This window comes from Maniola hyperantus, chromosome 20 (genome assembly GCF_902806685.2).
Source record: "Maniola hyperantus chromosome 20, iAphHyp1.2, whole genome shotgun sequence".
NCBI classification, from domain to species: domain Eukaryota; kingdom Metazoa; phylum Arthropoda; class Insecta; order Lepidoptera; family Nymphalidae; genus Maniola; species Maniola hyperantus.
Genome location: NC_048555.1, coordinates 2,911,975 through 2,939,553, shown reverse-complemented (window position 1 = coordinate 2,939,553; position 27,579 = coordinate 2,911,975). Strand labels below are relative to the sequence as shown.

The 27,579-nt window shown below is 38.0% G+C and overlaps 2 protein-coding genes across 3 annotated transcripts in view; both read right to left on the bottom strand.

The window, feature by feature from the left end:
* LOC117991784 (zwei Ig domain protein zig-8-like) overlaps positions 1 to 27,579 on the bottom strand; it is a 282,813-nt gene that overhangs the window by 73,205 nt on the left and 182,029 nt on the right. The window contains exon 1 of one of the 2 annotated variants that reach the window (XM_069505519.1): positions 21,745 to 21,780. The exons of the other annotated variant lie outside the window; for it this stretch is intronic. The gene's annotated coding sequence lies outside the window, so the exon portion shown is untranslated. Of the gene's footprint in view, positions 1 to 21,744; positions 21,781 to 27,579 lie in introns of those variants that run through there. 2 annotated transcript variants of the gene reach the window in all.
* Positions 1 to 27,579, bottom strand: part of LOC117991552 (putative phosphatidate phosphatase) — a 362,451-nt gene that overhangs the window by 281,550 nt on the left and 53,322 nt on the right. The gene's annotated exons all lie outside the window — the stretch shown is intronic.

Sequence of the window (27,579 nt, the reverse complement as noted above, 5' to 3'; positions counted from 1 at the left end):
ATATTTTATGAAGAAATATCATATTATAGACCGAGAGAGATATGCGTGGTACAAAGGCAAGTTATCTTAATATATAAAATGAAAGGGTGACTGACTGACTGACTGACTGGTCTATCAACGCACAGCTCAAACTACTGGACGGATCGGGCTGAAATTTGACATGCAGATAGCTATTATGACGTAGGCATCCGCTAAGAAAGGATTTTTGAAAATTCAACCCCTAAGGGTGTAAAATAGGGGTTTGAAATTTTTGTAATCCACGCGAATGAAGTCGCGGGCACAAGCTAGTTTAGTTATAGATGACTAGCCTTTTCCCACGACTTCGTTTGCAGGATGTAATTTATAACCTATAGGTAGGTAGTAGGTACTTATCAACCGTCTACGTTCCTTAGATTTTATACAGAATGTAAAAATGAAAATGAATTTATTTATTTCACGTAAGGCAGAATGTGCCACTTATGATATGACAACACTCTAGCACCGGTTCGGAAAACAGGTTCCACTGAGAAGAGCTAGCAATAAACTCAGTAGTTGCTCTTTAAAAAAACTAACAAAATACATAAGCAATGTAACTACCTTGTAGGCTGTTCATTAGGTATTATGTATATGCATAATATTGCGGCTTTAACCATGCTTCTACATTTGTATGTATTGTATTCTGTACAATACATATCTAGATGAACACCTAGATTTGGTGCATCGATTTACATGGAACATGGTTCAATTTATACCAGAATTCGAAATAGCCGACGGGGCGTATATCATTGGGATTTCTGACGATTTATTTCGCGAAATTCGAACAACATGAAGCCGAATCGTTGTATTGGTCAATCAGGCTTACCGGTTGCCTTGTTACCAATCAAAACTCGGTTCTCTCTTTGTACCATTTAGGGCAGGGTAGAGAAATTGAATCTACTGCATTTGGTTTTGTTAATATTTGCACATTTTTTGCATAGTTGCTCGTTGTTCTGTTCATGTAAAAGTAACGCTCTTTAGAGCTTACTGCACTTATTTTTACACGAGTAGCCTATGGGTGGACTACACGAAAAAACAGTACAGTACCCTGCGGGTTCAGTACAATAATGCATTCAGGATGCTAATGGGTCTGCCTCGACTGTAGCGCGTCGGGTATGTTCGTGGATGCGCACGACTCGTAAGCCTCCCCTTAAAAATTTCTCAACGCTTCTCTGAACATTCCTTCACATCGACCAGGCTGATCCGATGCCCAAAAAATGAGCCAGGCCTTCTGTCACCAGAAGAAGCTTTTAATAATTATTCTGTTCTAGTTGGCTAGCATTACCCGTCATCATCATCATCATCATCAACCAATAGACGTCCACTGCTGGACATAGGTCTCTTGTAGGGACTTCCACACGCCACGTTCTTGCGCCGCCTGGATCCAGCGGCTCCCTGCGACTCGTCTGATGTCATCCGTCCACCTAGTGGGGGGTCTTCCAACGCTGTGTCTTCCGGTGCGAGGTCGCCATTCCAGCACCTTGGGACCCCAACGTCTATTGGCATTACCTACCCGTAATATATCGATTTTGTGTATCTTAAGATATCATCTCCACGGACGAGAGAATCACGGCGATAGTCTCGTGACAAAATTCGACACAAACTATCGATGCGATAGTATCGCCCTATGTAGATAGGCCCAAGTTCGTATCGAATTTTGTGATGCGATTTTCTCGTCCGTGGAGATGGTGAATAAGATGCCGACTATAATCTGAGCCTTGAGAGTACCTAACTTGTTGCATGAAAGCTTGACGCTGGAGTTAGCGAGAAATGTCATTAATTATTACGCAAGAGAAAACGAACAGTGCCTCAAGTGGAATATTTGAAAAGCTCTGAGCTCGTGTAGTAAGTTTTCAAGTAAACTACCTAACTTGATATTAGCTTTTCAGTAAAGTTCAAGCTCCGTGCGAGGAGCGAAGCAATGTATCTGTTTAAAATCGTCAATTGATAGATGCCTACTGATAAACATTAGACAGTACGCGGCCGAAAGTAATGTATATCGGCCTTTAGAATTACATTTCGGCTTTGTAGAGCGTTGTCTCTGTCACTCATACCCATATGACGTCTTGTTAATCTCCAACGATAGGGATAGTGCTCTACAAATCTGCTATCTCCTTGTAAAGCTCGATGTACATTACTTTCGGCCGCGTACTATAGAAACTTGATGACGACCTCTCTGGTGCAGTGGTGAACTCTGTGGTCCTATTATTCCCAGCAGGGAAAATTTGGAATTTTATAAATTATTTTTCTCTGGTCTGGTCTGGTCTGGTGGGAGGCTTCGGCCGTGGAAATTATGCAGTAAGGAGCTACTAGCTGTAGATGTAACACATACGATGAGTGTGTGCTGAAAGATTTGTATGGTATTGTCTTGGTTGTGTTGCTTGCCTGTCTTTCTTCTTTAGTAGTGGGACGGTGGGCAGTGCATACCGAACGCTGCATGTTGTACCATACACATATTTTGTCTGCTTTGGCAGATTATAGCGAATTAGAGCAATTACGCACTGCATTTTCGTCATCCGAGTTCTCTCTGTCATCCATGAGAATATTATGTCGGATGTGCCTCGGATTAAAATCGGACATATGACGTAGATATGTCAAAAATGTCCACTGAATAAATTGGATTCGGATCAGAGATCGGATTAGTAAGTGCGTAAGAAATATCCGAATTCGGTCCGAGTTTTTCATATCCGTATTTTCACGGACTCGGATCGGAAGAGTGCGTAACCGCTGTTAAGCTTGTGGTTCCTTGTATATCACGATTTTCCGAAAAGTAACGCCTGGCTTCTATCGAACAATAATGCAATCCTAGTTTCAGTTTTTTCGCCGTCCTTTAAAATTTAATTTGGTGGATTAGACCGGTTTTGTACGCCAGCTCCTCAGTTTAGGGTCGTTTATTCAGCAAAGAATAAACTCACAATAGACAGTTTTCCCGCGATGAAATAAAAGAGCATAACAAAAAGCCTTTACACAATACAATTGATATGAACTCCGAGCAAAAAATAACAGAAAACTTTTGCTACGTACCTACGGACAGACTAACTTTTAGAGGCCGCGTAGACTACAAACTTTTGGTCAGACTAAAGGTATAGTACGCAATAGGTTGAGATGGCAAACGGGCAGGGAACGCCCCGCACACCCACACAGGCTTACTTTCCTTAATGATAATTTCAAATGTGTTTTGAGGTTTGTGCCAAAAAATTCATTAGTTTTAAAAATAATAACGTAAAACATAAGTACTTAGTAAGTAAAACTTAGTACCTACTTAAAACATCGTACATCTCACTCTTGAGTATGTTCCGCCCTAAATGGTGGTTCGTCCAGCATGAACTTGACTTGAAGTGACCATAGAGAACACTCTTAACTATCGACCGATCAAAGTGTGAAGTCTGCGCAAGCCTTTACCGTCCCTACTACGTCGGAGATGCGTCGGAGAAACTAACTTTTACATGACAAAATAAATGTTAGATCTCTTTTAGGGATAATCCTACGGACAAAGACGGATTGTGCCAAGGTCGTATTTATGGCCCCTTTTTGTCTGACCAGGGGGTACTTTTGAAACTACAATACGATACATTAACTGTCACCCTTTAGGAAAACAGCCTAAATAAATATTGTACTAAAAGGGCTTAAAAACTGGGAAGCTTTTCATGACAGGCGTCTCTATCTTGTATAAAAAAGTAGTTGAGTTCGACTTCGCTGAGTGGAATTTTTGAAAATCGGCGTAAGGGTGGAATTTCCAAAATCCCTGAAACACGTATTTCGTTTCGTTTCGTTTTTAATCGAAAGTTTTTATATAGTGTGTATACATTTTGAGATCTCACTTGACATAAAAAAGTACGATTCGCCTTTAAATCAAGGACTAAAATCGTACTTTTGACATGACAATTGACTCATACAGCTAAAATGACGAGTGAGCTCTCAAAATGTGTGCATTATTCCAATTTTTATGGATCATTTTTCATCATAAAGTTTATACTGTCAGGTAGGTATGTCTCATGTAGGTTGAGATAAAGGGATTCAGCACTCACCCGATCTGAGTCCGTGAAAATACGGATATAAAACTCAGATCGAACTCGGATATTGCTTACGCACTAATCCGATCTCTGATCCAAATCCAAGCTATTCAGTGAACATCCTTGACATATCTACGTCATATGTCCGATTTGGATCCGAGGCACATCCGAGATATTCTCACAGATGACGGAAGTTGGATCTAGTAAATAGTTCTACGTATTTTCACGGGCTTGGATCAGATGAGTGTGTAACCGCCCTAAGTGAAAAGTTGGGTCTTGAAATTTCAATATAAAGAAGATTTATCTGTAAGGTAATAATAATAAGAGAGTTTGGAAATCAACAGACCAGCCGAGCGGTCAAACTCTCAACAGTGAAACCACAAATCGGTCAAACCGCGTCCCAATTTCATTTTCGGTCCACTGGAAACCGGTCACGCATTTCCTCTCCATAGAACAGGAAAAGATATTAAAATAATACTAGTCAAGTGCGTGACATACACGTATAAGTTAGGGTTCTGTAGCCTTGCTAGTTGTTAAAAACTTTTTTATTTATTTAAGGAACACTTACAATAGGTATAGATATTCTACATTTACTACAATAATTACACAAATAGATAACAAGTGTTTACAACGCCAATTATTGCGCCAAGTTGGTAAACTTAAATAAATCTTTATTAAAACTTTTATGCTTATTAATTCTTAAGGTGACGCAGCACGCTCGACCGAAGTTGCCAGCGCACGTGGGTAACCTGTTTGCTTTTCACCTGACATTGTATGAGAAAGGTGAGAGGCACGATGATTTTCACCGAAATCAAGCACGCGAAAAGGGTTCAGGGAAAGTATTTGGGAGAAAAAAATACTAAATGTGTGTTTGCAAAGCAAAAATATTTCAACGTATAAATAAATAAACTATGTCTAATGTTAAATTGTTTTAGAATTCTCAGATTCCTAATTTTATTCATTTACGCCCAAAGTTTACGTAAATTTAGTGTTAAAATAGGAATATTTCGAGGCCCTTAACTTTAAATCAATATTTTTTTCAATGTTTTATATATTAATGAACCTAGGTAATAGCAAGACAAACCGTCAGATTGTCATCAAGCACAAGCCATGGCAATAAAAAAGAGTTACTAAAACCTCGTTAACTAAAAGTTTATAGAGTACCCTAAAAACTAGGTACCTCTAGCGTTATTATAATATTTCTCATAGCGTTTTCCATCCTAACGAGCTTGTGTATTTTGTTGTATTTTTACGATATCATAAATTACTTAGCCGGAAGTTTCCTTCCGATCGGCGAGGTTGCTCCGCGGGGAAAATGAATTTCACTAACAAAAGCGAGGGAATTAGTGTTGCTCTGTGGTTAAGTGTTTGGTTTCTTTTACGCAATTGAATCCTTTTGCGAAAGTTTGCTTATTTATTGGCTTTTTAATTTCATCTTTTTTGTTTGCTTCATTCACATTCACTTTCATGTTCACTTTTGTCTACGATATGAATTCTGATCTGTAGAAGGCTTGGGACTTGGTAGCCATCATATTTAAAAAATGGAGTTCAGTACCCTTAGTACGAGATTTTAAGTCTCACCAACGTTGATAGTATTCGAGTGTCGAAACACTTCCTCGTTAAAGTAAACTGGATCTTAATTTCCTTGTTTTAAAGCTCAAATTTGTCTACACATCTACAGCCAGCGCTCTAAGCGGAAACGTTGCGAAATTAAAATCAGTGGCATTGAGTGGCAGACTTCGGTGCGCTACTTGGGGTGCCGCATCGACTCTGGCTTGCACATGACCTCTATGGTTAATCACGTCGTTAATCAAGCATGTGCAGCTACGTCGATGCTGCGCCAGGTCCTCACCTCGAGCCTCACACCGAAGACCAAGCTCCGGATCTATGGAGCCTATGTCCGCTCACGATTGACGTACGCGGCACCAGCCTGGTACTCCCTTTGCTCCGAGTACCAGAGACGCCGCCTACAGGTCCAGCAAAACAAATGCCTGCGAACAATCGTCCAAGCTCCGAGGTACGTGAGGAACGACGTTATACACCGCGACCTCAAGACGCCCTCCGTGGAGGGGTACGTCCGTACACTCGCGCGGCGCATGTTTGCGCGTGCAACACCAACAACGGACCGTGCGAACACCTCCACGGCATCGCTCCACTCATCCCACGTCCGATGGACGGGCGTCCATTACCTCGGGAGCTTCTCCGATCGCCCTCACCAGTGCGCAACGCAGGCGATGGCGACGACGACCGAGACGACGAGACAACCACCGGATTTGGCACCGATACCGTCTCTGCACTGGACGACACGCCTAGCGCCGTCGTGCAGAGACCTACCAACGAACACACCAAAACACCAGGGCCCAAGCCAAGATGGCAGGCCCTAGCCGAAAAAGGCTAAAAGAAAAACACCTGGGCACAGAGATGCCCAGCGACCCGCCCGGGTAAGGAGGCAAAGCCTCGAGGCCCGTACCCCCGTCTGGTCGATTATCGACCAAACGGAGATGACCCCGTGACAATTTTTCACTTTAATTCGAGGCTCTTTAGGTCCATTATACTTTCACGTTACTGTGTTTCGAATCTTGAATTCTAGCAACGTTGGTGAGACGTAAAATCTTATACTAAGCGTAGGTACAGAAACCTTTGCACAAAATGGTCATTATTTTAATTCATTTTATTAAAGGGGATATTCGCATAAGGGAAATGGTTCCACCATCGATTATGAAGGCAACGTGTTATGACCGCTGCCCCAAAGTTATTAATGTGGGTGACGCCCCAAACTATTATTGCGGTGCGAACTTTCATTGAAATCCTTTTACAAAATCGACAAATGTTCACAGATAATGGACTAAGAGCCAGCGCGTGCCAGACCTTCGTTATTTTATAAAAGCTGCAACTTTGCGCATCGCCCCCAACACTGGGAGAAACGTTTGTTTGGATCATGGTGGCTTTTGGAGATAACAGGCAATAAAGGTGTAAAACCCTTACATCAAAGTGTAAAGTCTAATTTTTTTTTACATTTTCTTCGGAATAGTATAGATAATAATATAATATAATACTACTAATATATCTACTACTATTCCGAAGAAAATTGCCTGTTATCTCCCAAAACACAATGAATGGTCCATACTTCATGGTCGCTGATCGTTCCTCCCTGTGTTGGAGACAATACGCGAAGAAACTTTCAGCTTTTATATAATAACGAAGGTCTGGCACGCGCTGGCTCTCTCTCTCTCTATGAGTAAATAGCGGTGAAGTTTAGACTGAAGAAGAGTATCTACAACTACCTAATATGAAAGAGTATGGCAACACTGTGGAGATACTTAGGGTTTTTTTTATTGCGAGATAGGCGCTTGACGATGGTCACTTCTGCATAATTGTAATATTAGTTTGGATAATATGGATATTACCTACCGATAGTTTTAATTCTACTGCGGTTACTATCCACTATAGGGGTACCAGGTAAGCTTATGCAGATGTTTTCGCAATAAAAGCGGATAATGGCGCTCATTTTCCGCAGATTAAACCCGCTTACCGCGCAGGTTGGTACGCTTGTATTGTTCCAACCCCGCTTATGGCTCGCGTGATCAACTGTACAAACTTCATAACTCGCTGACTAATGAAAGTCTGAATAGATCGTTTAGTTGAAACAAGAAAGACAAAACAGTAATATGCCTTTAAAATGGTCTATTGTATTTTGTTACATAAAAGTGCCCCTATTTTCTTATACATGGTGTCACGAAACGTTATCAAAAACTTAGCGTTATTATGTTATACTACTTACCTAAACACAATCCAATACCAATAACTATTTGCCTCATTTTGTAGTTTTAGTTATTTAGTATTTTTCAAACCCACAATGTATAGCGTGCAAAACTCGGGCCAATGCCCTGCCTACGATACGGCATTACTCGTCTTCGTTTGTAATATGTAGGGGTGGTTTCGACCTCAATGCGTTTCGTGTAGGTATGCGTTGAATTAAAAGGTTGTAATTATAGGAACTTTATAAAACTACTAGATAATGCCAGTGACTTCACGCGGATTTAGGTTTTTAAAAGCCCCGTGAAAATTCTTTAATTTTCCGCGATAAAAAGTAGATCATGTCCGATTAGAGGGAGCGCCACCGTCTTTTTACCATTTCTGAATTTTCAAAGAAACAGTATTAAATCCTGAAGGTTCATGGACTCACAAAATGAGAACGTATTATGTACGTGTCCTTTAGAGAATATTGCTTTTCTGGCGTAGATTGGACATTTGTAAAAGATACTTTACGACTGATCCGTAAGTACGTAGTCCGCAATACGTTGAGATGGCAATCGGGGTATGAGGCAGGGAGGCGCTTCGCACACCAGCACATCACCCGCGCTCACCTGTACCGGGTTAGCGCGGGGGCTGCGCGGGTGTGCGGAGCGTTCCCTCCTCGATTGCTATCTCGAACTGTCTCGTACGAGATTTAGCAAGCGAAATCCAATCCTGTCTTCGTGCGAAGTAATCTGTTTAGTTTTTTACTATTGTGTTGTTTTCTGCAGCGCAACGTCTATTGATAGATGGAACAAAGGCTACCAACTCTGCGGATAGCAATTGGCTCGGATCTATCTGCTTGTTTTATCTGTCGAAAGATGCAGGCGTTACTTTGCGGGATTTCCTACAAGAAACAACAAGCTTTAGTTGCTGTTATCAATGATCAATGTGGTAAACAACTATGTATTAAGTAATATTTTAATATGTAAAACGAGAAGGTGACTGACTGACTGATCTGTCAACGCACAGCTCAAACTACTGGACGATCGGGCTGAAATTTGGCATTATTATTGGATAGCTATTATGACGTTGACATCCGCTAAGAAAGGATTTTTGAAAATTCAACCCATAAGGGGGTAAAATAGGGGGTTAAAGCTAGCAAGCACATGGACATACATTACATTTTTAATATTACTAAGTGTGGATTAGTATAATAATTATAATATTAGCATATACAAGCATATTAGCATAAGCAAAGATAATATATTAAACAAGTATACTTGTATATATTATCGTTGGCATAAGTATACAATATTAAGAATGTTACAAGATCAAGAATTTTATAGTATATCTAGCTAAAAGTATGACGTCATGTTACGCGTACAACTATGTAATGTATGTAATGTATGTACTATGTAAGTAGCTATATTTTTGATACTACAATATTGAAAATCTAAAAAAACCCACTGTTATTTCATAGTTTTAAGTTTTAACTTCAGTGGGCGGTCCCCACTGACTACCAATTTTTTTTGAAGTCGGTTAATATCAGCATATAAGCCTATGCTTGCAGAGTCATTCAGTATAAGATGGCTATTGAGGCTGGAATAATAACAGGTAACATTGAAAAACTCCGCGGGCGTCGACGCGCGCCACCCACGCGTTCCATTTACAGACACTCCTGCTTTTCGTTTTACGGCAAAAAATTGCTATCCCGAAAAAACTATAAAAGTCATCGTTATCAACCCATAGCCGGGTCATAGTTGGTCAAGTGCGGATTAGCAGACTTCACACACCTTGGAGAACAATATTGAACAATGGAAACAAGAGTTAATCAATAAGTATTATCATTAATTAACTCTTCATTATCTCTCTATAAAATAATGTAGAACAAGAGAGTAAAATAAGAAATAGGGCCAATCGTAAATAGGGAAATAGACAGCCCGTCAAGTATAGCCCACTTTCACCGCGACAATGTTAATCATCCGAAGTAGGTTGATCTCCGGCGTTGTTATCTCGATAGACACTTCTGATTCTGGGAGGAGACCCGTGGTTCGTAGTGAGCCGGCGATGGGTTGATCATCGTGAGGATGATGCTGATAACATTAATTAACTCTTCATTATTTTTCTCTCTATAAAATAATATAGAACAAGAGAGTAAAATAAGAAATAGGGCCAATCGTAAATAGGGAAATAGGCAGCCTGTCAAGTATAGCCCACTTTCACCGAGAGAATGTTAATCATCCGAAGTAGGTTGATCTCCGGCGTTGTTGTCTCGCCGTAATAAATGGCAGCCGTCACTAATTTTCAGATTATCTCAGAGTTTATTTGACATTTAACGCTTTTAGCACGCCTTGAATAGAAAGGCATTTCTATTCATAAATCATAGTTTACTACACCGCAATCGAGTCATGCCATGGCGTAGTTGCGCAATAGGGTCTTGGACTGAAGTAATGAAATGATTATCTATTATGAGCAACAGATCGACGTAATTTTTTGCATGAGTATAAGTTAAAGACCTGGAGAGTGACATAGGCTATTTTTTATCCCCGGAAATCAAAGAGTTCCCACGGGATTTTTAAAAACCTAAATCCACGCGTACGAAGTCGCGGGCATCAGCTAGTTCAATATATTTTTTCGGCATAATAACAACATAATTATTACACTCATATTCGTGTGGTAACAAAAGGTTTTTCTTTTTCCCCATTAAAACGTTTTGCCTCGTGTTCTCCGTTGAAAGTATTAAAAATCCATCAATGTGAATATTTACAAAGGCGCTAGTGTAAAAAAGTGTATTTAAAGGTCTACTGTTTCAGAAGCGTTAATTATTTTTAGTTATTTCTTTCGCAAATTAAATAATTAATGCGTACCTCTAAACTAGTGGTTGTCGATGAATTCGTCCGCATCTTTTATTTTTAACTAGCTTATGTCCGCGACTTCGTCCGCGTGGACTACGCAAATTTCAAACCCCAATTTCACCCCCTTAGGGGTTGAATTTTCAAAAATCCTTTCTTAGCGGATGCCTACGTCATAATAGCTATCTGCATGCCAAATTTCAGCCCGATCCGAGTTTATTAGATCAGTCTGTCAGTCAGTCAGTCAGTCAGTCACCCTTTCCTTTCCTTTCCTTTTCCGTTACAAGTTAGCCCTTGACTGTGATCTCACCTGGTGGTAAGTGATAATGCAGTCTAAGATGGAAGCGGGCTAACTTGGAAGGGATATGGCAGTTTTATTAAACCCCTCATCTATGGTTCTATGCGGAATCGGTAAGGTGGTAGCAAGACTTTAACCAGAAATCCTCTTAAATATTTTAAAATGTCAGTTTATGATGCTCGTGAATTTGTTCGCGTAGATTCAGGTTTTTAAAAATCTTTAATTTTCCGGAACAAAATGTAGCCTACACATATTTGTCCCGCAAGCTTTCTCTGTACTCTCTGTCTCTTTCGTTAAAATCGGCTTAACGGATGTACTGTGAAAACGTAGCAGACAGACAGACAGATAGACACACATTCACATTTATTAATATTAATTACTAAGTTACATTATTTTACTGTACTATACAGGATGTAACGAGGACGCTAGCAAAAACGAAGGCAGATACTATGATGATTACTACTACTACTACTGATATGATAACACCAAAAATAAAACGCGAAAAAACCATTAAAAATCCCTACATTTTGTAAAAGTTCACGATAAAACATTTGGCTGACGCTAGAGGTCAACGAATGTTGCGTAAGTAGGCCATTCGGAGTCAATGCCACGTCGTAGGCGGGCATTGACCCGAGTTTTGCACGGTATTCATTGCGGGGTTGAAAAAGACTAAGGGCCGGTTGTTTCAACAAACTTTGACGGACACGTAACCTTTAAATATGGCGCTAACGAACGTAAGTAAAGAAAAAGCGTTGATTCAGCATCTATTAGCGCTAACGTTCGTTAAAAAGTTACGTTTACGTTAACCAGTGCTGGCGCCATTGGTGATCGTCAAATCAGTTCGTAACTTCATACTTCTTACAAACGGAATATTTTATTTACAAATTATAATGGAATCAATTTAATTCAAAGCTTTTAATGATAGTTTTTTTGAAGATTTTGTAAGAAAGAAAAAGTGTTTAAAATGCGAAGTAGCAATATTAATAACTATGTATATAATTTAATATACTTAAAATGAAATAAGAAAAGGATACGGAGAAGTAAGTTAATTTTTAGGGTTAGTTTCGCAACCAAAATAACAATGACGAACAGTTTTTTGTACAATGAAGCAACGCACTTAAATTAACAGATGTTAAAGTTCGTCTACGTCCGTTAAATTTTAACGAACGGATCTTACGAAGACCAATGGTTTGAAACAACCGGCCCTAAATCACTAAAACTACAAAATGAGGCAAATGATTATTGGTATTGGATTGTGTTTAGGTAGTATAACAATAACGCTAAGTTTTTGCTAGCGTTCTGGTTACACCCTGTATTATTAAAATATAATATACCTACAGATGAATTTCTTCCTACAAGTATTGTAAAAGAATGTTAAACAGCACAACACAATAGGTACAAGGAGGAACTTAAAATAACTTTCTACTTTCCCGATACAAATGTCAAAAACACTTTGTGGAGGACAAAGCCGACTTAATGTTCAAGTAAAGTATTCCCTTTGAAACTTACAAAACTCTGCCACAGTTTGACGACCATACAGACGGGAAACATTACGAGGTTGGTGTAGCCTAGTTGCAGCAGAGTATATGAGTCAATAAAGCTTGACCTATAAAGTTCAGTGAGTCACAAAGTAAAGTGGCAATGGGTGGGGGCCATGTAGGTCGATGAACCGACTTAATTAGGTATTTGCCTACTTTAGAATTTGATAAATATTATTACTTTATTATAAACTAGGATAAAAATAATGACTACACTGAAAAAAATATTTAAATCCAACAAAGATTTACAAAGTTACAGGCATTTTAATTTTGGAGTGGGAAGGTCTTCTATCCCTTTCTCGCAAAACGAAAATTTGTATGAAACCGCACGAAGCTACTATGGCATTAGTAGGTGTAACGTCAAACTACTGTATCGCTATCTCTCTCTAATCAGAAATATTTAAATGCTTATAACTTTTTTGTTATTTGATCGATTTAATTAGTTTTTCCAGTTTACGTCATTATTTATAAAATTTTACGTCTCACCAAAGTTGCTAGAATTCGAGAGTCGAAACTCAATAACGTCAAAGTAAAATGGACCTAAAGACCCTTGATTTGAAGTTGAAAATCCTATGCTACTGATTTTAATTTCGCAACGTTTCCGCTTGGAGCCCTGGCTGTAGATGTGTAGACAAACTTGAGCTTAAAATCAAGGCATTTAAGATCCAGTTTACGATAACGCGGAAGTGTTTCGACACTCGAATACTATCAACGATGGTGAGACATAAAATCTCGTACTACGTACAGATGTCACGCTTTTTATTTGAAGAAAACTGTAAGGGCTCTGTACGCTTGCTAAACTGTGCCGCTACCTTGAGTTTTGTTACGAATAGATGAACAAAAATTTTGAAGTCGCGTTTAGAATTTTGTTATTGTATAATTAAGGGGAAACATTCAAACTTGACTGCGTAGGTAATGTTATCTCGTTAACGTGGCTAATTATTTCTTGGGAAATAACAAAAGCCCACCTTTGTTACCGTTGTATAAATATTAGAGTAAAAGTCGAGTAAAACATTCTTAATCGTACATCGTATCGTATACTAATATTATAAAGAGGTAAAGTTTATAAGTTTGTTTGTAGGTGGTAATCTCTGTAACAACTATATAGATTTTGAGAAGATTTAAAAAAGACTCCCCCACTAGGACTAGGTGGACAGATGACATAAAACGAGTTGCAGGGACCCGCTGAATGTAGGCGGCGCAAGACCGTGGCATGTGGAAGTACGTACAAGAGACCTTTGTCTAGCTAGCAGCTATTTCTGCCAGGCAAACAGGTTGGGGAGAATTTAATGACTAGTGAGAAAGGGTTTAAAAAAAATTATTATCAGGCTTTTACATTTATGTATGTCAGCCGAGAAAGGGTGTGTAAAAAAGTTGTCGCGGAACAGCGATTCAGGGAAACATAAAATTATGGTGATGATTCTAAAAAATGCATGTACCTATCCATTGGTATATCAAAAGAACACAAAGTCTTTCTCTATATACAAAGTAATGTTTCTTTTATATAAACATTCACAGAGGAACGTGTGAATTTTTAATACTCACAAAGGAATGAAGCGAATCATTTTAATAAGCGATGTTTGCATACTATACTCGGAAGGCAGAAATAAGCTTAGGGACTCAGATTTCATATTTGTTTTAATTAAAAGCAATGTGTAGAATGTTGTAGAGGGATCAGATTGTTATTTACAGTTTTTTTGTGTATGTTTGTGGTTCTATACGAGTGTTTTCATTGTATTTTTAAGTAATTTTTAAGTAGCTGGAAACCGCTGGGTACCTATCATTACCCATATTATAAATTCGAAAGTGTGTTTGTTTGTTGGTTTGTTAGAAAGAAAGAAAGAAACAAAAAAGAAAAGACGTTCATTTTCCAAACTGTTAGTTTGTTGGTTTGTCCTTTAATCACTTGGCAACGGAGCAACGGATTGCCGTGATTTTTTACCTGGAGAGTGACATAGGTTACTTTTTATCCCGGAAAATTATTATGATATCCTATTTTTGAAGTTTTACATGTATATTCCATTTTTGCCGACTTTTACTGGACTATTATATTGTCGTCCACGAAAGGGTTAGTATTAGTAAGAGTTAGTCAGTATAATAATAACTTGCAAGACAGGTATTTTAAAATAGCTTTCGAATACTTGTACCATGATCAAAATACAAACTCAAACATTCGCCTAAAATATGCAAAATAAGGCCTAAATACTAACGCTCGCAAGTTTTGGAATGTCAATAATTCCAAGTAAAGCTACAGTGAATTAGCTTCGCCTGTTAAATTTATTCTCCGCTTAAAATTCTGCAAGCGTCGACCGTAAGCGCTACAAACTGGACGGTATTTCTGGTGTTGGGAAAAAGCGACCATCCACTTCGAGGGGAAGAGACTCATGCATAACTTTCGTCTTTGTCAAAGTACCAGACCATTGGTCATAAAAGTCTAAGGAGCTAATACTAACTTCTATAACTTAATACGAGAACGTAGTGTGTTTGGATTTTCAAAGTTGATGTGTTGTCTATATTTCATAACATTTTTCCTATTGGTTACGGTACATATCTGGTTACAATATATTACTGTCAGACATACTTTAGCTGGTTACGTTTCATACGTTACACGTACTTGTTCACGTAAGTAGGTAGACAATAGTAGTATTGGAGTGCTTTGCATAATTAAAACCCTACAGTTCCACGAAACACGAACTGCAGCAGTTGATGGTTAAGAGTCAATAAGAGATCAAGACGAACTTAAATAGTCAATGACTTGACTTCTCCACAATGTAGTGTGTCATTGAATGACGCATTGTGGAGTCTACATATTTCCCCGCGAATGTTACGGTGTCGGAGTGAAACATACATTGAATATGTTCTAGAAGATTTGTGCAATGTTGTGTATTGCTTGCTTTTCCTAGTTCTTTAGTAAGGCATTTAGCATGCTGCATGTCGCACCATACATATTTCTCTGTTTTGACTCATTATAGCAAATCAAGCTTTAGGTTTTTCCACATTAATATAATATATCTCATTGACCGATACTTAGTTCAGTAAAAGCGAACTTTTGTAATTAAATTATGAGTTTTTTGTATCGCATGAAATTCCAGAATTGTATCTGACTATAATTGATGTCTACTCCTAGGCGTGTAACTTGAAGCTGAAAACGCTACAAACTGGCGAGTATTTTTGGTATTAAGTTTCAAGTGGAAAAAACAAAGAAACAAATTTGCGGACGCCAACTTTGCCGGCGGCATTCCAGATAATCCTGGGAATGAGGCCATGGAAAATGCTGAGGTATTGCAGAATATTATCAAATAACGGTTTATTATTTTCCAAAAATATGTTATTCTGGAAGAGTTCTTAGCTGACTAGCTTGTGCTCTCGACTTCATCCGCGTAGACTACACAAATTACAAACCCCTATTTCACCCCCTTAGGGGTTGAATTTTCAAAAATTCTTTCTTAGCGGATGCCTACGTAATAATAGCTATCTGCATGCCAAGTTTCAGCCCGATCTGTCCAGTAGTTTGAGCTGTGCGTTGATAGATCAGTCAGTCAGTCAATCCTTTTATATATTTAGATTAAGATTATAATAGGTATCATCTAACAATATTATGTAAAATGATTCTAATTAAGTACAGAGGATTTTGTGATTTAATTTTCCTGGAGGATTGTTTTTTTACACAGACAACAGAAACAAAGTATTTTATACTTCAGAACTCTTTGATTTTGAGGCATCAAAAGTAGCCTATATCACTCTCCAGGTTTTAAACTATAACAATGCAAAAAATCACGTTTATCCATCGCTCCGTTAAGACGTGATTAAAGGACAAATCAACAAATACGCTTTCGCTTTTATATTATGTGAAGCGATTAACAAATTTAATCCAAAGAAAATTATATTTCTTACTCACAAAATCAATTACTTACTTATTACTTTATCTTTACCTTATCTGTAAATATAAAATTCAAAGTCCTGACTGACTTATGTATCAACGCACAGTCTAAACTGCTGGTCTTAGAGACACGAAATTTGGAGGGTGTGTTCTTTGTAAAGAGCAAGAATTCATTAAGAAAGGATTTTCTGAAACTCCACCCCTAAGTGTGTTAAATGGGAGTTTGAAATTTATCTGTAAATATAAAATTCAAAGTCCTGACTGACTTATATGTCAACGCACAGCCTAAACTAACTGGTCTTACAGACACGAAATTTGGAGGGTGTGTTCTTTGTAAAGAGCAAGAATTCACTAAGAAAGGATTTTCTGAAACTCCCCCCTAAGTGGGTTAAATGGGAGTTTGAAATTTATGTAGTCCGCGAACTATCGAGTCGGAGTCGGACGAAGTATCGAGCATAAGCTAGTCTATAATATAAAAATGAATCGCTAAAGTATAGTATGTATATGCTTAGTTATAGTAGTAATAGTATAATAGATATAGTTCTAATAGTTATAGTAAACATGTTAAATTTTATATCTACGTTACATGCAGATTCCTTTTCTTTTGTATATAAAATGAGCCATGAATTTTAAGGAGAGTGCTGTCGCCTAAAACACAGGTGTATGTATACCTAGCTTAGGGACAGTCGATTTTTCTGTATACCTACCTACTTAACAAATTGGTTTGTTATGTATAAGTATGTATTAGTACTCGTAAGTAAGTATGTATAATTGTACCTATGTTTTGATCAATAAATAATTTATTTATTTATATTATTTATTAAACTTAAATTTGTTGCTTGTCGCAAATCTCGAGAACAGCTGAACCGATTTCGCTAATTCTTTTTTTATAATATTCCTTGAAGTACGGGGATGGTTCTTACGGAGAGAAAAATTTTAAAAATTTGAATCGACTGTTAGGGGGAACGAAGTTCGCCAGGGCAGCTAGTTTCTAATAAATAACTAATAATTACGGTATGTATTTACTACCTACCAATTCATCATTAGTATTAACATTCCAGCGCTCTCATTATCTATTGCCAATACCACGAAACCGTGAATTGAACGGATTCAGCGAATCCCTTTCCACTGGTTTTGTATTAATTTATGCAATCGCCATGCGCGCAGGATGAAACACTAATTACGCAAAGCGGATTACATGGTGATTTCCACTCATCGTCATCCTCAAATCGCTGCTTTTCTGGCCTCAATACATACTAGTATTTCACAACGGCGTCTACGCCGAAAAAAGAGAGAAAGTTTAGACGTTTAAACGTATTAGGAGTTAAGACAATGGCGCCGATTATGGTGTCTTTTTTAAATTGAATTTAGAGTATCTGCATCTTTTTCTTTTTAATATTGCTAAATTAGGACGAAACACAAATTTTACATTTAAATATTCTAAATTTTAGTGCACGCTATAAAACAAAGGGCTCGCGACTGGCAGCTTTAGTCACGAGGTTTGAATTTTCAAACTTGTCTTTATGAATTTAGATTTCTAAAAATCCCGTGAGAACTCTTTTATTTTCCGGGATAAAAAGTAGCCTATATGTTACTCTCCGTCCTTTCTCTATGAAAAAAATCAAGCCGATTGGTTGCTTAGTTAGGGCGTGAAGGAAGGACTAACAAACAATCAAACAAACACACTTTTGCATTTATAATATTAGTATGATCTATAGTATTAAAGTCTATAAGTGTGATCATTAAAGCGATCACGATTGGTTTTATGCACAGCCCCTACACGCTTTGTCATACCTATTACATTAATTAATAGTAATCCGCTTACTGCTCATCACAATAAATCTATTTTAATGGCCCCAGCTTGCAAATATAATATTCGCTCGTGTCGGCTATTCCGCTGAATTAGTGGCCACAGTTTGTGCGGATATTCGGTTAATGCGCTGCAAATTGGATCATTAAACATTTAGAGTTTCAGTTCTATGCTGTCTGCAGTTAAAAAGCATCGTCAGCTAAATTTGGATTAAATGTAGGAACAAACTAGCGGAATTCCGCGACCGGAAAAACGTGCGTGGAGTTTCCTTTCGTGCGCGTCGTTTCCACAGTGTGGCACTCCACTAAAATTTGCCATTTATGAAGTGGCGGCATCCTCTAGTCTATATCACTTCACTACCCCTATTATAAATGTGAAAGTGTGTTTGTTTGTTGGTTCATTGGTTTGATGGTTTGTTGGTTTGTCCATCAATCACGTCACAACGGTTCAACGGATTGACGTGATTTTTTGCATGGGTATAGATAAAGACCTGGAGAGTGACATAGGCTACTTTTTTATCCCGGAAAATCATTAAGTTCCCACGGGATTTTAAAAACCTAAATCCACGCGGATGAAGTGGCGGGCATCATCTAGTAAGCCAATAAATTAAAAAAAACCTTATTCTTACATGCATTATAATGCATGCAGGTTAAAGAGTAAATCGGATAAAATATGGACACATCATAATGGCCAATAAACGCTTTACAAACAACGCGAGGGCGGCGCCTGTTTATCGACACTCGATAGTAATTATCGACCGAGTGTTGGACCAATATTTTCAACGAGATTTATTATGAGGGCCATTTTTACGATTTCATTGATTACTATTTTTTGCTAGGTTAGATACTGTATCTATTTTTTTATTTTGTATTTATTTTGGGCAGGGCACATAATAGTTAGTAAAACCGATAGAAGTTGGGGTACCAAGGTGCTAGAATGGCAACCTCGCACCGGAAGACGCAGTGTTGGAAGACTCCCCACTAGGTGGACGGACGACATCAGACGAGTCGCAGGGAGCCCAAGAATATTCAGGCGGCGCAAGACTGTGGCGTGTGGAAGTCCCTACAAGAGACCTATGTCCAGCAGTGGACGTCTATTGGTTGATGATGATGATGATGAAGATGTCATACATACTTATTCATTTCGAATAGGTACCTATTCAACCTCTCAATACCTCCCTTGAGGTTCACTCAAGTCTATCTACAGAAGAAAGCTCTTATAAATAATTGGATGAAGATAATCGTTTGCTATAAGTACCTACCTATATGGTATATATGGTTGTTATTTCAGTTGGAATGATAAAGCCAAAGAAATCTACTTAATAGACAAAGAGCCAGCGCGTGCCAGGCCTTCGTTATTTTATAAAAGCTTTAAGTTTCTCTGCGTATTGTCCCCAACACTGGGAGGAACTGGTTTGTATCATGGTGGCTTTGGGAGATAACAGGTAATAAAGGTATAAAAAACCTTACGTCAAAGTATAAAATCTAATCTAAATATATAAAAGGAAAAGGTGACTGACTGACTGACTAACTGATCTATCAACGCACAGCTCAAACTACTGGACGGATTGGACTGGATAGCTATTATTACGTAGGCATCCGCTAAGAAAGGATTCTTCAAAATGCAACCCCTAAAGGGGTAAAATAGGGGTTTGAAGTTTGTATGAAAGTCTCTCAGTTTTGAAGTTGTCGATATTGTCTATAAAAAAGTATTTTTGCAAATAGCGGTATGACATATTTTATTACTCATAATATGTTAAAATCTCATAGTTAAAGATCAACCCTAAGGGTGTAAAATAGGGGTTTAAAATTTGTGTAGTCCACGCGGACAAAGTCGCGGGCATTAACTAGTCTTCACTATGAGTCTCAGTGTTAAATACTAGGGTATCATCGCTCTGTGTGTATAGATTTTTAAAATAGCGACACAGTAAATTCACACATCACCAAGTTTCTCTTCGCGACATTGTAATAAATAGGAGTTTCGTTTGTGAGCGTTGAGCGAAGGGCTTACACGGCATTATTAGGGGGCCTTTTTCATTTTTCCACTCGACTGTAGTCAGTTTTTGTCTTAACATTTCCGGAGTAGGCTTGACACCGTATTATTAGCTTGTCGACGGAAGACAACTTTGATTACTTTTTATGGTGATGATGTTTTGATGTGCTGATTTGTCCAATTTTGCCTTCTAGGTATTAATAATAGTAAGTATAATTTGCTACTAGGTACTCCGTACTAAAAGCTGTGATAGCTCAGTGGTTAGGACGTCCGCCTTCTTATCGGAGATCGGGGTTTCGAGCCCGGGCACGCACCTCTAACTTTTCGGAGTTATGTGCGTTTTAAGTAATTAAATATCACTTGCTTTAATGGTGAAGGAAAACATGGTGAGGAAACCCGCATGCCTGAGAGTTCTCCATAATGTTCTCAAAGGTGTGTGAAGTCTACCAATCCGCACATGGCCAGCGTGGTAGACTATGGCTAAACCCTTCTCACTCTGAGAGGAGACCCGACACTACAGAGGTAGTCGTGTCGGTCTGCTAGCCTTTCAAGCCCCATTAGTTTAACTGATTTTGGCAAAAATTGGTACAGAGATAGCTTGCATTCCGGGGAAGGACTGCGACTTTTTTTTTTGTTTGATGTCATTTATCCACCTAGGGGAGGTCTGTGCGAAGTTGCCACTCTAACACCTTGGGACTCCAACATCTATCAGTTCTTAGGATTCCGTACCCAAAGAGTAAAACGGGACCCCATTATACTACTAAGAGCGTCCGTCTGTTCGTCTGTCTGTCCGTCTGTCACCATGCTGTATCTCATGAACCGTGATAGTTAGACAGTTCAACTGTCTAACTATCACGGTATTTTCACCTGTTGCAGCTATACCAACAAAATATACTAATAAAAACAGAATAAAATAAATATTTTTATTATAAATTTATCTCCCATACCGCAAACGTGATTTTTTTCGCACTTGGCTGTGTTTTTAAGTTTGTGTGCACGGTCCATTGCCATTTCAGCTTTGCAAACTGTGTCGGTTGAATTAGTTATTCTATGGGTTTCCTTATTTCTGATTTAATCACGTCATAGCATAATATATTATATTATGCAGCTTTGTAAGTAAAATTAGAGTTTGCTTTACTCTTTTAATCGCCATTTTTATCGCAAAACTTTATAATAGTGTTTATCCATAAAATAATTAAGTACTATCGTCTATCGGTAATCTATAAAATAACTTGAGCCAATCAAAAAGTTTCTTATAACTCCGACCATCTTCCGGTAATAAAACAAATCGAGAGTAAGATAAAATAACATATTGTTATTAAGTATAGACTTTCATGTATTTGAATAGGGTGTTAATATTAGGTTAATTTACATAATTAGAAAATGTAAATTAGAAAACTTTGTATTATTATAAATAAACATAATGATGTAATTCTATTATATTTTGTCGTATCAAAGCGTTTGATAAAATAGTATGAACGAAGTAGCGCTTGTATAGAAAAAAAATCATTACAGAAAAATTAAAATACTAAGTATGTAGGTAGGTACCTACTTACCTGATTATCCTTAATTTTTTTATGATAAATTATAATATTAGTAATTAAAAACCTTATTCCACGTGGTTGAATGGGCGACATCTGTTAGTTTACGTGAAAAAAAAGAACAATATAATCAGTACCCATATCAGTACCTACCCTTATTATATCAGTAGGAACCCTTATTATAAATGCGAAAGTGTTTGTTTGTTGGTTTATTGGTTTGTTGGTTTGTCCTTCAATCATGTCGCAACAGAGCAACGGATCGACGTGATTTTTTGCATCGGTATAGTTAAAGTTATTTTTTATCCCGGAAAATTAAAGAGTTCCCACGGGATTTTTAAAAATCTAAATCCATGCGTACGAAGTCGTGGGCATGAGCTCATCTCTATATATAAAAATGAATCGCTAAATGTGTTGCTGATCGCAAATCTCGAGAACAGCTGAACCGATTTCGATAATTCTTTTTTTTATAATATTCCTTGAAGTACGAGGATGGTTCTTACGGAAAGAAAAATTTAAAAAAATCCTGGAAAAGAATCGACTGTTAGGCGGTACGAAGGTCGCCGGGGCATCTAGTAATCTCATAAATGCAATTTTATCCTGAAAGTGAACTTAACTCTTACTAAGTCACTTTTATGAACAAATTCCTGTACAAAGTGTAAAGTTAGCAAGTTCTATTTAAGACGCTTTCTATATAATAAAGTTTCTGTAACATTGCTGCGAGTTGTACGTGACTTTCGCAAACTTAGTAGGTTCCGATTGTAATTCAATTCACGCAGGGTTTGTTATGCCCGTACATCTAATATTACACAAAATACAATTACGTCGTACTGTATCGTATTAATTGATCTACGAATTGTGTATTGATAAACGAAATTTTGTCCCTATTGACTATATAAAGCTCGCTGTAAAGGCTGTTCTACGCCGGAGAAATAACATGCAGTAATGCGGCATGCTACAAAATGGAAACCTTAATAGTCTTATTCATAAAAAATTATAGAAGCTTTATTAGCTTGTTATAAGCAAAGTTCTCAAAAACATTATTCATATACGTTCAATAGTGCTATAACGCTCAATAAGTATTCAATAACGGCTCTGTAACTTATAACAGGGTTGTATAACTTATAACATACGTATATTTTGTGGCTGTAGTTTATTTTACGAGACAACATCGTGCTGTTAGAACAAAAAATTTACACTAAGTACAACAATCTTCCGATGATTCTTGTCACATTTTATATTAATTTAGCATTCAGCCTTATGGCATGTCGCAATCATGTCGCACAGTATTGCTCTGGTGTAAAACTGCCTTTAACTGGCCTGCGCAACATAGTATCAAGATAATGAATTATATTGTAAGTTGTGGCCAGAGTTTTCGATTACGCGCTTTGTTTTGTTTTTGTTATAGTTTCAGTTCAGTGTTCAGTTAGTAGTAGAGTAGTATTATTTTAACTATTTGGGGATACAACTGCGGTGTTAAGATTGCTTAAATTTAATTAAAGGGTTTTTATACCTTCTTTTTTGATAATAATAGCAAGTAAACGCGCAGACGGGTCATTTGATGAGAAGTGACACAAATACCGCCGCTCATGAACATTTGCAGTACCAGAGGAACCGCCAGTGCGCTGCCGGCCTTTCAGGAATCTGTTGGTCCGCCCCTTGAATAACCCCATGTTGTAATCGAATACCTAGTATGATCAAATTTCATCTCTCTAAGTTCAGAATAGGTATCTACCGAAATCTAAGTCTACATACGCTAGTACGTAAGAGGGTCAAAGTGTTCAAAGGAAGCGATTCGAGGGTCCCTGGTCGTTCCTTGAAAGTCTTGAGATCCAGTGTAGGGCCTTGCTCACTTCCCCGTTCTTTGACGCATTATGCAGTGTAATAGAGGATCACTATTCATATAGGTATATGGGTATACCTAACTAAACATATCGACACTGTCAGATATAAAAATACGACGAAATCGTGATTTTGACACGAAGCGCTTTTATAAACAACTCGCTTATGCTCGCGACTTCATCCGCGTGGACTATACAAATTTCATACCCCTATTTCACCCCTTTAGGGGTTGGTTGAATCCTTTCTAAGAATCCTAGCTATTTTGACATAGCTGATTGCCAAATTTCACCCCGATCCGTCCAGTAGTTTGAGCTGTGCTTTGATAGATCAGTCAGTCAGTCAGTCAGACAGTCAGACAGTCAGTTAGTCAGTCAGTCACCTTTTCTTTTTATACATTTAGATTTCGCTAAAAGAGCGAGGCCCGACTCGTACTTAACTGGTTACCTATTTATATTTAATCATATTTTTACTAATACTAAATCACATAATACTAAATCAAAAATGTATTGGCTATGAACGGTCCTAATTGAACTTCGACCTTACAGACCAATAGAACATTGGTCTGTAAGGTCGAAGAGACGAAGCATCCTAGGCATCGATATAAATGACAAGATATGCCCAAGCGAACAAAATTTTTCACGTTTATGGAACCAAATAAATCAGCGCCTCCTCTTAGATACTAATTAACGACACGTTTGAAGTCCAGACGTCACTGAGGTTGTATTGGTGCTAAAGCACCAATGAGTCAGTGCTATTTTGTTTGTTCAATAGCCCTGTCCATACGAAGTAATATATAAGTCAATGATCCTAGGCCATCTGTTTCAACAGCAATAGGCGTTAGAACCCAGGCTCAAATTGTACGTCAATAAATTCCATACAAACAACCCTCACATTAATCGTACAGCAAGTCGCAATAATTTGTGACGTATTAATTGTTTGGCCGTACGCTTAGCCTAGCTCGCAATATATCTAGATAGATTGTTACCCATTAGTTATGGTATTGGCCAAGTTTACAGGCATGTTATTTTGACAGATGGTTATTAGTTTGAGAATAGTGTAAATTATAAGTTCAAGGAACAACAAAGAGGGCGCTACATCGAAGCGATTGCTCGTTGGTCGGTGGACCCTAAAATAGTGCTGTGCTTTCTGACCATGTCTCGGATCCATATTTCATCACTGGCAACACGCACAGTTCGAAGACTTTGGTCTTCGAGCACTGAGGAATTTTGGACAAGAAGACATCTCGAAGCTTCCTGAATGCTGCCCAACCGAAACATGCAACTACATTCAACTACAGAGGAATGTGCAGTGCTCAGACAAGCCGCCAAGCGCTTACGAGCATGAAGAAACCAATATTGTAAGCGTTTTTTCTTTTTGTGTGGAAATAAATTAAATTAAATTAATAGGCTTCTTGACTCATATCTAATTTCGTCCAATAAATGATTATTTATTATAGTATTTTGCTTAAGACAACGAAATATATCAATAACAATTTTTAAAAACGCAGGATGGATATATAAAACCAATTTTAAAAAATACAGTTTTTATTTTTATTTGAAACGCAGAAAACGCTGTCAGCCATGATTTGATGTCATTAAATATGTAAACAAAGAAATGTCATCACTATGTCACGCGGGGACTAACGTAGTATCGATATATATAAAATTTAAAGCCCTGACTAACTTATATATCAACGCACAGCCTAAACATCTAAACAGCTGGTCCTAGATACATGAAATTTGGTGGGTGTGTTCTTTGTAGGTAAAGAGAAGGTATCCACTAGGAAAGGATTTTTTGAAATTCCACCCCTGAGTGGGTTAAATGGGGGTTTGAAATTTATGAAGTCCACGCGGGCGAAGTCACGAGCATAAGCTAGTTTTTATATATTTCTAAAAACTCATAGTAAACGTAAATAAATATCGTTTTCTCTTTATAAATTGAATAAGTTATTAAGTAAGACTTACAACAAACTGATCTTTGCAAAAATAAATTTGGGTTGAAGTCTTTGTCATATAGGATCCCTTTAAGCAAGTCTTCGCGTGTTACGTATATTTATTTCACTGGGCACTCTAATCCACAACTTTCCTGTGGTCTTTATCGATGCGTTTTTTTCTCGGATGATACAATAACGATAATTACTATATTTTTCATGTAAACTAGTATAGAAGTCATGTTTATTAAACTTTGGGAGGTTATGCTGTTGTTTACAAATGCATGACGGCAGAGCACAGATAATCTATGGGCCAAACATGGCCGACAGTGTTTTCACCTGTCTAAGAAAAAAATATTTTCAAATTAAAGTTTTACGGTTTTTAGGGCGCAAAAAAATATAGTGTTAATTTTTTTGATCTAATAGGACAAATATTAACCATTTAAGACCAACTTAAAAAAAGTGTCAACTAGCCTATTAAATGACCGGAGGGCTGGCAGTAACCTCGGTCAGCATATTAGTCTGGCCATACAACGAGGGAACGCTGCCAGCGTTCTGGGCACCCTGCCTCATTGCGGTGGTTTAGATGATATTTTCGATCTGTAATTTTTATGTTATATATAGAATAAGTTTGGTATTTTTGTTTATTGTATCTGAATAAATGATTTGAGTAATTAAATGCTTGGTATACCTATTATTAAATAAACGCTGCAGATACATCGCGTCACTGTTAATTCCAGCTGGAAATGCCAGTATAAGGCTGCTTTTCCACCAGAGATGTGCTATGCTACGTTGCTATGGATGCGTTTGATATCCACCAATCATGTTCATTGGTGCACATAGCTTAGCACTGGTGGAAACGGATTCAACTAAGATATGTTTTTTATATGGAAGGATGCGTGCTATGGGCCGTCTCGAGTGGTGTAGCTATGTGCAGAGCAGAGTACCTACAGTACGCACAGTTACATAGCTTAGAATTGGTGGAAACGGTCATATATTTTCGTAGCGTAGATTTCACATTTTCGTAGCATAGCTGCATAGCACATCTCTGTACCCGTAGTACAAGATTTTACGTCTCACCAAACCAAACCAAATTCGAGAGTCGAAATACTTTCGCGTTACAGTAAACTGGATCTTAACCGCCTTGTTTTAAAGCTCAAGTTTGTCTACACTTCTACAGCCAGCGCTCCAAGCGGAAACATTGCGAAATTAAAATCAGTGGCATTGAATATTTGACTTCAATTCAAGGCTGTTTAGGTCCATTTTACTGTAACGCGGAAGTATTTCGACTCTCGAATTTGGTTTCGTTTGGTGAGACGTAAAATCTTGTACTACAGGTACTGGTGGAAAGGCACCCTCACACCTGCCGCACGCCGCCTCGCGTCTCTATGAGTCGGGACAGCATCCATTGCTTACTGAAGTATGAAACTCAATTTTGAAACTGTTATCTTGCCCGCTTTTATAAAAGTTTCCAACAAAATATTGTTTTAAACTTTTGTATTATACCTATCCTTTTAAAATAATGTCAAATTCAATTTCGTACGCTAGATCACATTATTTTGTACGCAGTAGGTACGTACCTACCTAATAATGTGCGACAAGGCTTTCTTGACACTTGAATGACATTTGACGGGGGGCGCTGTTGGAGAACAAAGGCTTAGAATATTCAAACAAGAACAAAGGGGACACTTGACGGCAACTTTAGTTCCGATTTTCGCCACGCGCCAAGATAGCCTTGTCGCACTGTAGGAGGAATGTTTTACTAAGTGCATCCTATTTTCATTGAACTTTAAATTCAGTTGGTTTCACGTTAACATAGAATATATAAATATTTAAAAAATATATTATTTAAAGACCACATTTGACACTCATTTTTCCTCCTCTTTACACTAGATTTAATTACCTACTAAGTACTGGAACAGCAGCCTATTCGCACATAATTTTTGTGTGGATAAGGGTAACGAAACCAGTCGAGCGGGACAAGGCCACCGCTAAACGTAGGAAACATTAGCGCTTCTTCAACACCGCGTGCCATTACGTTGCGACCAGGTTGGAAAGTAGATTGTACTGAGAAGAGCCAGCAAGAAACTCACTAGATCAAGATCGGGCTGAAATTTGGCATACAGATAGCTA